This window comes from Lytechinus pictus, chromosome 3 (genome assembly GCF_037042905.1).
Source record: "Lytechinus pictus isolate F3 Inbred chromosome 3, Lp3.0, whole genome shotgun sequence".
Lineage (NCBI taxonomy): Eukaryota > Metazoa > Echinodermata > Echinoidea > Temnopleuroida > Toxopneustidae > Lytechinus > Lytechinus pictus.
The window spans coordinates 1,627,340-1,639,799 of record NC_087247.1 but is presented as its reverse complement, the minus strand read 5'-3'; the positions used below and the strand labels follow the sequence as shown (position 1 = coordinate 1,639,799).

Sequence of the window (12,460 nt, the reverse complement as noted above, 5' to 3'; positions counted from 1 at the left end):
TATTATAATCCCTGTCAAAAGATAGAATTGCGCGATTTAGAAGATTTGATTGAAAATTGTTCAAAAAACATTATAATTACAGGTGATTTCAATTCACACAACCCTCTGTGGGGTAGCATAAAGCGAGATAGTAATGGGACATTAGTTGAAAACTTTATATCAAAACATGATTTAGAAGTATTGAATGGTGGGACACCTACAAGAATGGACATCCATACAGGGACAAGGTCTTGCCTAGACTTAACAATTGCTTCGAAGGAAATTGCCAGCAAACTAAAATGGAACGTGCTAGGAAATTTCGGGAGTGATCACAATGTCATCAAGTGCTCACTGCACGAAATAGAATATGTAGATCATAATATCAATCATCATGAAAAGAATTGGTCCTTCAAGCATGTAAACTGGGAAATATATCGGGAAAAAATGAAACATAAATTTAGTAAAATAAAGATATTACAATTTTCACACGATCTGAATATTCAAGATAAATACAATTTGATTTTGCAGATAATTAACGAAGTGGCAGAAGAAACCCTTCGCAAAGCAGGCCGAAATCGAAAAGCCAAAAACCCAGTTCCTTGGTGGACACTAGAATACCAAGAAGCAATTAAAGAAAGAAATAAATATAGAAATCGATTAAATAGACATTTTAGAAAGGAGGACTTGGAAATGTATAGGAAAAAGAAAGCATATGCCCAAAAAATAAAGAGACGAACACAAAAGGAATACTGGTTAAATTACTGTCAGTCTTTGAAGAGAACATCCAACTTAGGAAAAGTATGGGAAATGGTAAAAGGACTACAAAATGGTTCTGTCTCAAAACATATATTTCCCAATTTATTAACAGAAAACAATACACCAGTAGCTAATGCTCAAGAAAAGGCAGAATTGGTTGCTAAGGCTTTTAAATCGATAGACAATCGATTAGACAATGACGAGATTATTAGAAGAAATTCATTTGAAAATTTAATACAAAATACGATCAAAGAAAGCTGCTCCTCTGAATCACCTCTCGATGATGAATTTACATATGATGAATTAACAAGCGCTGTTAAAGAAATGAAAAATTCTGCAGCAGGAACAGATGGTATCAAATCAATTATGATACAACACTTACCGAAAATAGCTCTTCAGTTCATATTAGTTTTAGTAAACAATATTTGGAATTCCTCAATTCTACCCTCAGATTGGCATTATTCTACCCAGATCCCTGTACTTAAACCAGGTAAAGACCCAACAAACCCTTCTTCATATCGACCTATTTCCTTGACATCAACTTTCTCCAAACTGATGGAAAGAATGGTTAAAAATAGACTTGTATGGTTCATGGAGCGATGCAATATCCTGACACAAACACAGGCAGGATTTAGAAAAAATAGAAGTTCTTTAGATCAGCTCCTTAGATTAGAAACGGACATACAGAAAGGATTAGCTAACAAGGAGTATGTCCTAGTTATTTTCATTGACCTTGAAAAGGCATACGACCTTTTATGGAGAAAGGGAATAGTATTTAAATGTCATCAAGCTGGTATAAAAGGAAAAATGTTACAGTGGATTAATTCATTTTTACAAGATCGATATTGCAAGGTAAAAATTAATGGCCAGTTGTCTTCACAATTTGTTCTGGAAAATGGAACGCCCCAAAGTAGTGTTATTAGTCCAATTTTGTTCAAATTAATGTTGAATGATCTAAAACTGATAGAAAAATCTGTTAAAATCTCTGTGTATGCCGATGATATTGCCGTATGGTGCTCAGGCAGAAATCTTGACTTTTTACAAAAGAAAATGCAGAAAGCTATAAAAGAAATTGAACAGTGGTGCTCAACCTGGAGTATGATTATTTCTCCTCAAAAGTCTGCTGTTATGATTTTTACCAATAGGCAGCATATAGAGGTAAATATTAAGGTTAAAGATAACTCTATACCACAATACAAAGAATATAAGTTTCTGGGTATTTGGTTTGATGTGAAACTCACCTGGAAAAAGCACATCGATTATATAAAACTCAAATGTTCAAAAAGAATCAATTTGTTACGGTGTATAGCAGGAACAAGTTTGGGAAATAATAAAACGATTCTATATATAATATACAAAGGTCTTATTAGATCAATATTAGACTACGGATGTGAGTTATACGACTCGGCTAGCCTTTCGCTAAAACAAGAATTAGATTCAATCCAATATCAGTCACTGAAAATAATAACTGGTGCAGTATATAACCCTGCCCTTGAAGCACTACAGGTAGAATGTGGTGAAAGACCTTTACAACTAAGAAGAGAACTGTCTGTTGACAAATACATGTTTTATCTTTTAACAAACAGAGATAGTCATCATCCTACTTTAGAAATTATCGAACCTTCCTGGTATACTGATAAATTTACTTGGAAATCAGGTCGTGGACCCTTTGTAGTCAGAGCATGTAAGCCAAATGAAGAGATCCAAATTGAACAACTAAGCCAAAGAATATTACGAGAACCTTTTTGGTCATATGAAATACCTAGTATATCTTACTATATCCATAAGATTATCAATAAACAACGTAACTTAGTACAAGATATGAAAAACCGTGTCTCAGAAAGGATACATACAAGATGGAAAGGTTACTTAAATATCTACACTGATGGATCAAAACAAGAAGACAAGAGAACCGGCTCTGCTTTTTATATACCAGAACTGGATATTAAAAGATTCTATAGATTAAATTCTGTAAGTATAATGAGAGCCGAATTAACAGCAAGAGTAATGGCACTTGATTGGCTAGGAGATATCAGAGGTATGTCCGTGGTAATTTTTACAGATTCGTTGTCTGCTCTTCAAGCACTTGAAAGCAATCGTATACAAAACAATCTTATTGTTGATATCTTGTATAAAATCAAAGTTTTACAATTATCAGATATTTATGTCAATTTTGAATGGATACCATCCCATTGTGGTATTCACGGGAACGATGTGGCAGACCTTTTAGCAAAAAAAGGAGCATCAAAAGAACAAGTTGAATTAAACATTCCATATATCAAAGAGGAATGGAAAACCCACATGTCTTTGATTTATAAAGAAATCTGGCAGGCTCAATGGGTATCCTCATCTAAAGACATTTATTTAGCATCCAACCCAACGTGGCAGATACAATTAGTTATCAAGGTCTCATTCGGTTTGAAGAGACTATGATACACCGTTTAAGACTCGGAAAATGTAAATTGAATTATTATCTGTATAAATTTAATCAACATGAAAATGGTCTAAGTTCCCATTGTCAGGTTCCTGAGACAATAGAACAATTTTTACTACAATGTAATAAATATGAAAGAGAAAGAAGAATTATGCAAAGAAGCCTGAAATTAAACAAGCCAATATCAGATCTAGCAACATTATTGGGAAGAAATGCAGATTATAAAGTCATCCTGAATTACGTGAAAAAAACAAAGAGATTCGAATAAGAATATTCCACTGATCTCTCTCCATCTCTTTCTCTCTCTCTCATCCTTTTGTTCTGATGATTAGTGATAATTCTTAGACTACTAAAATTGAGCTTCGACCTAGCTTCTTAAATAAGTTTGCATACTATGAAGTACAAAAACGCACAATTTAATGGTGGTGGTAACTAATCATAATTATATTGCACCTCGCTATATGACAGGTCAGACTAGTCTAACGCCGAGGACATTGATGCGGGAATTAAGCAACTAACTCGGAAACGACCTGGCGCAGATAATCTACCAGATTGAAGAGCGCCAACTTAACTCCAACACCAACCAACCTCTTATATTAAGGATATTTTTCCTCTTATATTAAGGATGTTTTTAACTTATATTAAGGACGTTTCTTCCTTATATTAAGGATGTTTTTCCTCTTATATTAAGGACGTTTCTTCCTTATATAAAGGATTTTTCCTCTTATATTAAGGATGTTTTTCTCCTTATATGAAGGATGTTAGTCTCTTATATTAAGGATGTTTTTCTCTTATATTAAGGATGTTTCTTCCTTATATTAAGGACGTTTCTTCCTTATATTAAGGATGTTTTTCTCTTATATTAAGGATGTTTTTTTTCTTATATTAAGGATAGTTTTCTCTTATATTAAGGACGTTTATTCCTTATATTAAGGACCTTTCTTCCTTATATTAAGGATGTTTTTCCTCTTATAATTAGGATGTTTTTAACTTTTATTAAGGATGTTTTTATCTTATATTAAGGATGTTTTCCTCCTTATATGAAGGATGTTAGTCTCTTATATTAAGGATGTTTTTCTCTTATATTAAGGATGTTTCTTCCTTATATTAAGGACGTTTCTTCCTTATATTAAGGATATTTTTCCTCTTATATTAAGGATATTTTTCCTCTTATATTAAGGATGTTTTTAACTTATATTAAGGATGTTTTTCTCTTATATTAAGGATGTTTTTCTCTTATATTAAGGATAGTTTTCTCTTATATTAAGGACGTTTATTCCTTATATTAAGGACGTTTCTTCCTTATATCAAGGATGTTTTTCCTCTTATAATTAGGATGTTTTAAACTTATATTAAGGATGTTTTTCTCTTATATTAAGGATGTTTTTCTCTTATATTAAGGATAATTTTCTCTTATATTAAGGACGTTTATTCCTTATATTAAGGACGTTTCTTCCCTATATTAAGGATGTTTTTCCTCTTATAATTAGGATGTTTTTAACTTACATTAAGTATGTTTTTATCTTATATTAAGGATGTTTTTTTCTTATATTAAGGATATTTTTCCTCTTATATTAAGGATGTTTTTAACTTACATTAAGGACGTTTCTTCCTTATATTAAGGATGTTTTTCCTCTTATATTAAGGACGTTTCTTCCTTATATTAAGGACGTTTTTTCTTTTATATTAAGTATGATTCTTCCTTATATTGAGGATGTTTCTTCCATATATTAAGGATGTTTTTCTCTTATATAAAGGATGTTTTTATCTTATATTAAGGATATTTCTTCCTTATATTAAGGATGTTTTTCCTCTTATATTAAGGACGTTTATTCCTTATATAATTTTTTTTCCCTCTTATATGAAGGATGTTTTTCTCTTATATTAAGGATGTTTTTCTCTTATATGAAGGATGTTTCTTCCTTATATTAAGGACGTTTCTTCCTTATATTAAGGACGTTTCTTCCTTATATTAAGGATATTTTTCCTCTTATATTAAGGATATTTTTCCTCTTACATGTATATTAAAGGAGAATTAAACTCTTGGAGCAAGTTAGCTTTTGTGAAAGCAGAAAAATCAAAGAATAAGATCAACAAAACTTTGAGAAAAATAGGACTAGCAATAAAAGAGTTATGAGCATTTGAATGTCGAGATCACTAATGCTATGGAGATCCTCCCATTGGCAATGCGACCAAGATCTATGATGTCACACACGTACAACTCTCCCATTTGGACACTGAAAATATACCCCAAAACATCTCTTTTTGCTCATTCTAATCATATGACAAACGATTCATCAATGATATAATGTTGTGAAACCTCTGTACTTGTCATCTCATAAAGAGAACACCTCACCTTGTGATACACTCTATAAAAGTGAGAATATAAGTGAAATAAGTACTAAAGTAATGAGTAAGTTGTACGTGTGTGATATCACAGATCTTGGTCGCATTGCCGTTGGGAGGATCTACATGGCACTAGTGATCTCAATATTCGAATGCTCATAACTTTCTTATTATTCATTCAATCTTCCTCAAACTTTCAAAAATATTTTTCTTTGATTTTTCTCTTTGATATGGATTCAGCTGGTTTCAAGGGTTTCATTCTCCTTTAAGGATGTTTTTCTCTTATATTAAGGATGTTTTTCTCCTACATTAAGGATGTTTTTCTCTTATATTAAGGACGTTTCTTCCTTATATTAAGGATGTTTTCCTCTTATATTAAGGATATTTTTCCTCTTATATTAAGGATGTTTTTAACTTATATTAAGGATATTTTTCTCTTACATTAAGGATGTTTTTCTCTTATATCAAGGACGTTCCTTCCTTATATTAAGGATGTTTTTCTCTTATATTAAGGATGTTTATCTCCTTATATGAAGGATGTTAGTCTCTTATATTAAGGATGTTTTTCTCTTATATTTAGGACGTTTATTCCTTATATAAAGGATTTTTTCCTCTTATATTAAGGATGTTTCTCTCCTTATATGAAGGATGTTAGTCTCTTATATTAAGGATGTTTTTCTCTTATATTTAGGACGTTTCTTCCTTATATTAAGGATATTTTTCCTCTTATATTAAGGATATTTTTCCTCTTATATTAAGGATATTTTTAACTTATATTAAGGATGTTTTTCTCTTATATTAAAGATGTTTTTCTCTTATATTAAGGATAGTTTTCTCTTGTATTAAGGATGTTTTTAACTTATATTAAGGATGTTTTTCTCTTATATTAAGGATAGTTTTCTCTTATATTAAGGACGTTTATTCCTTATATTAAGGACCTTTCTTCCTTATATTAAGGATGTTTTTCCTCTTATAATTAGGATGTTTTTAACTTATATTAAGGATGTTTTTCCTCTTATAATTAGGATGTTTTTAACTTATATTAAGGATGTTTTCCTCCTTATATGAAGGATGTTAGTCTCTTATATTAAGGATGTTTTTCTCTTATATTAAGGATGTTTCTTCCTTATATTAAGGACGTTTCTTCCTTATATTAAGGATATTTGTCCTCTTATATTAAGGATATTTTTAACTTATATTAAGGATGTTTTTCTCTTATATTAAGGATGTTTTTCTCTTATATTAAGGATAGTTTTCTCTTATATTAAGGATGTTTTTCTCTTATATTAAGGATAATTTTCTCTTATATTAAGGACGTTTCTTCCTTATATTAAGGATGTTTTTCCTCTTATAATTAGGATGTTTTTAACTTATATTAAGGATGTTTTTCTCTTATATTAAGGATGTTTTTCTCTTATATTAAGGATAATTTTCTCTTATATTAAGGACGTTTATTCCTTATATTAAGGACGTTTCTTCCCTATATTAAGGATGTTTTTCCTCTTATAAATAGGATGTTTTTAACTTGCATTAAGGATGTTTCTTCCTTATATTAAGGATGTTTTTCCTCTTATATTAAGGACGTTTCTTCCTTATATTAAGGACGTTTTTTCTTTTATATTAAGTATGATTCTTCCTTATATTGAGGATGTTTCTTCCATATATTAAGGATGTTTTTCTCTTATATAAAGGATGTTTTTATCTTATATTAAGGATATTTCTTCCTTATATTAAGGATGTTTTTCTCTTATATTAAGGACGTTTATTCCATATATAATTTTTTTTCCTCTTATATGAAGGATGTTTTTCTCTTATATTAAGGATGTTTTTCTCTTATATGAAGGGTGTTTCTTCCTTATATTAAGGACGTTTCTTCCTTATATTAAGGACGTTTCTTCCTTATATTAAGGATATTTTTCCTCTTATATTAAGGATATTTTTCCTCTTACATGTATATTAAGGATGTTTTTCTCTTATATTAAGGATGTTTTTCTCTTACATTAAGGATGTTTTTTCTCTTATATTAAGGACGTTTCTTCCTTATATTAAGGATGTTTTCCTCTTATATTAAGGATATTTTTCCTCTTATATTAAGGATGTTTTTAACTTATATTAAGGATGTTTTTCTCTTACATTAAGGATGTTTTTCTCTTATATCAAGGACGTTTCTTCCTTATATTAAGGATGTTTTTCTCTTATATTAAGGACGTTTATTCCTTATATAAAGGATTTTTTCCTCTTATATTAAGGATGTTTTTCTCCTTATATGAAGGATGTTAGTCTCTTATATTAAGGATGCTTTTCTCTTATATTTAGGACGTTTCTTCCTTATATTAAGGATATTTTTCCTCTTATATTAAGGATATTTTTCCTCTTATATTAAGGATATTTTTAACTTATATTAAGGATGTTTTTCTCTTATATTAAGGATGTTTTTCTCTTATATTAAGGATAGTTTTCTCTTATATTAAGGATGTTTTTAACTTATATTAAGGATGTTTTTCTCTTATATTAAGGATTTTTTCTCTTATATTAAGGATAGTTTTCTCTTATATTAAGGACGTTTATTCCTTATATTAAGGACCTTTCTTCCTTATATTAAGGATGTTTTTCCTCTTATAATTAGGATGTTTTTAACTTATATTAAGGATGTTTTTCCTCTTATAATTAGGATGTTTTTAACTTATATTAAGGATGTTTTTATCTTATATTAAGGATGTTTTCCTCCTTATATGAAGGATGTTAGTCTCTTATATTAAGGATGTTTTTCTCTTATATTAAGGATGTTTCTTCCTTATATTAAGGACGTTTCTTCCTTATAAAATAAGGATATTTGTCCTCTTATATTAAGGATATTTTTCCTCTTATATTAAAGATGTTTTTAACTTATATTAAGGATGTTTTTCTCTTATATTAAGGATGTTTTTCTCTTATATTAAGGATAGTTTTCTCTTATATTAAGGACGTTTATTCCTTATATTAAGGACGTTTCTTCCTTATATTAAGGATGTTTTTCCTCTTATAATTAGGATGTTTTTAACTTATATTAAGGATGTTTTTCTCTTATATTAAGGATGTTTTTCTCTTATATTAAGGATAATTTTCTCTTATATTAAGGACGTTTATTCCTTATATTAAGGACGTTTCTTCCCTATATTAAGGCTGCTTTTCCTCTTATAATTAGGATGTTTTTAACTTGCATTAAGGATGTTTTTATCTTATATTAAGGATGTTTTTTTCTTATATTAAGGACGTTTCTTCCTTATATTAAGGATATTTTTTCTCTTTTATTAAGGATACTTTTCCTCTTATATTAAGGATGTTTTTAACTTACATTAAGGACGTTTCTTCCTTATATTAAGGATATTTTTCCTCTTATATTAAGGACGTTTCTTCCTTATATTAAGGACGTTTTTTCTCTTATATTAAGTATGATTCTTCCTTATATTGAGGATGTTTCTTCCATATATTAAGGATGTTTTTCTCTTATATAAAGGATGTTTTTATCTTATATTAAGGATATTTCTTCCTTATATTAGGGATGTTTTTCTCTTATATTAAGGACGTTTATTCCTTATATAAATTTTTTTTCCTCTTATATGAAGGATGTTTTTCTCTTATATTAAGGATGTTTTTCTCTTATATGAAGGATGTTTCTTCCTTATATTATGGACGTTTCTTCCTTATATTAAGGACGTTTCTTCCTTATATTAAGGATATTTTTCCTCTTATATTAAGGATATTTTTCCTCTTATATTAAGGATGTTTTTCTCTTATATTAAGGACGTTTCTTCCTTATATTAAGGATATTTTTCCTCTTATATTAAGGATATTTTTCCTCTTATATTAAGGATGTTTTAAACTTATATTAAGGATGTTTTTCTCTTACATTAAGGATGTTTTTCTCTTATATTAAGGACGTTTCTTCCTTATATTAAGGATATTTTTCCTCTGATATTAAGGATGTTTTTCTCTTATATTAAGGATGTTTTTCCTCTTATATTAAGGATATTTTTCCTCTTATATTAAGGATGTTTTTAACTTATATTAAGGATGTTTTTCTCTTATATTAAGGACGTTTATTCCTCATATAAAGGATTTTTTCCTCTTATATTAAGGATGTTTTTCTCCTTATATGAAGGATGTTTTTCTCTTATATTAAGGACGTTTCTTCCTTATATTAAGGATGTTTTTCTCTTATATTAAGGACGTTTATTCCATATATAATTTTTTTTCCTCTTATATGAAGGATGTTTTTAACTTATATTAAGGATGTTTTTCTCTTATATTAAGGACGTTTATTCCTCCTATAAAGGATTTTTTCCTCTTATATTAAGGATGTTTTTCTCCTTATATGAAGGATGTTTTTCTCTTATATTAAGGACGTTTCTTCCTTATATTAAGGATGTTTTTCTCTTATATTAAGGACGTTTATTCCATATATAATTTTTTTTCCTCTTATATGAAGGATGTTTTTCTCTTATATTAAGGATGTTTTTCTCTTATATGAAGGGTGTTTCTTCCTTATATTAAGGACGTTTCTTCCTTATATTAAGGACGTTTCTTCCTTATATTAAGGATATTTTTCCTCTTATATTAAGGATATTTTTCCTCTTACATGTATATTAAGGATGTTTTTCTCTTATATTAAGGATGTTTTTCTCTTACATTAAGGATGTTTTTTCTCTTATATTAAGGACGTTTCTTCCTTATATTAAGGATGTTTTCCTCTTATATTAAGGATATTTTTCCTCTTATATTAAGGATGTTTTTAACTTATATTAAGGATGTTTTTCTCTTACATTAAGGATGTTTTTCTCTTATATCAAGGACGTTTCTTCCTTATATTAAGGATGTTTTTCTCTTATATTAAGGACGTTTATTCCTTATATAAAGGATTTTTTCCTCTTATATTAAGGATGTTTTTCTCCTTATATGAAGGATGTTAGTCTCTTATATTAAGGATGCTTTTCTCTTATATTTAGGACGTTTCTTCCTTATATTAAGGATATTTTTCCTCTTATATTAAGGATATTTTTCCTCTTATATTAAGGATATTTTTAACTTATATTAAGGATGTTTTTCTCTTATATTAAGGATGTTTTTCTCTTATATTAAGGATAGTTTTCTCTTATATTAAGGATGTTTTTAACTTATATTAAGGATGTTTTTCTCTTATATTAAGGATTTTTTTCTCTTATATTAAGGATAGTTTTCTCTTATATTAAGGACGTTTATTCCTTATATTAAGGACCTTTCTTCCTTATATTAAGGATGTTTTTCCTCTTATAATTAGGATGTTTTTAACTTATATTAAGGATGTTTTTCCTCTTATAATTAGGATGTTTTTAACTTATATTAAGGATGTTTTTATCTTATATTAAGGATGTTTTCCTCCTTATATGAAGGATGTTAGTCTCTTATATTAAGGATGTTTTTCTCTTATATTAAGGATGTTTCTTCCTTATATTAAGGACGTTTCTTCCTTATAAAATAAGGATATTTGTCCTCTTATATTAAGGATATTTTTCCTCTTATATTAAAGATGTTTTTAACTTATATTAAGGATGTTTTTCTCTTATATTAAGGATGTTTTTCTCTTATATTAAGGATAGTTTTCTCTTATATTAAGGACGTTTATTCCTTATATTAAGGACGTTTCTTCCTTATATTAAGGATGTTTTTCCTCTTATAATTAGGATGTTTTTAACTTATATTAAGGATGTTTTTCTCTTATATTAAGGATGTTTTTCTCTTATATTAAGGATAATTTTCTCTTATATTAAGGACGTTTATTCCTTATATTAAGGACGTTTCTTCCCTATATTAAGGCTGCTTTTCCTCTTATAATTAGGATGTTTTTAACTTGCATTAAGGATGTTTTTATCTTATATTAAGGATGTTTTTTTCTTATATTAAGGACGTTTCTTCCTTATATTAAGGATATTTTTTCTCTTTTATTAAGGATACTTTTCCTCTTATATTAAGGATGTTTTTAACTTACATTAAGGACGTTTCTTCCTTATATTAAGGATATTTTTCCTCTTATATTAAGGACGTTTCTTCCTTATATTAAGGACGTTTTTTCTCTTATATTAAGTATGATTCTTCCTTATATTGAGGATGTTTCTTCCATATATTAAGGATGTTTTTCTCTTATATAAAGGATGTTTTTATCTTATATTAAGGATATTTCTTCCTTATATTAGGGATGTTTTTCTCTTATATTAAGGACGTTTATTCCTTATATAAATTTTTTTTCCTCTTATATGAAGGATGTTTTTCTCTTATATTAAGGATGTTTTTCTCTTATATGAAGGATGTTTCTTCCTTATATTATGGACGTTTCTTCCTTATATTAAGGACGTTTCTTCCTTATATTAAGGATATTTTTCCTCTTATATTAAGGATATTTTTCCTCTTATATTAAGGATGTTTTTCTCTTATATTAAGGACGTTTCTTCCTTATATTAAGGATATTTTTCCTCTTATATTAAGGATATTTTTCCTCTTATATTAAGGATGTTTTAAACTTATATTAAGGATGTTTTTCTCTTACATTAAGGATGTTTTTCTCTTATATTAAGGACGTTTCTTCCTTATATTAAGGATATTTTTCCTCTGATATTAAGGATGTTTTTCTCTTATATTAAGGATGTTTTTCCTCTTATATTAAGGATATTTTTCCTCTTATATTAAGGATGTTTTTAACTTATATTAAGGATGTTTTTCTCTTATATTAAGGACGTTTATTCCTCATATAAAGGATTTTTTCCTCTTATATTAAGGATGTTTTTCTCCTTATATGAAGGATGTTTTTCTCTTATATTAAGGACGTTTCTTCCTTATATTAAGGATATTTTTCCTCTTATATTAAGGATATTTTTCCTCTTATATTAAGGATATTTTTAACTTATATTAAGGATGTTTTTCTCTTATATTAAG

The 12,460-nt window shown here is 28.1% G+C and overlaps 1 protein-coding gene across 2 annotated transcripts in view; it reads right to left on the bottom strand.

Annotated features, from left to right (window-relative positions):
- The window catches only part of LOC129256037 (platelet endothelial aggregation receptor 1-like), a 52,026-nt gene that overhangs the window by 15,414 nt on the left and 24,152 nt on the right, over nucleotides 1-12,460 (bottom strand). The window lies entirely within an intron of this gene.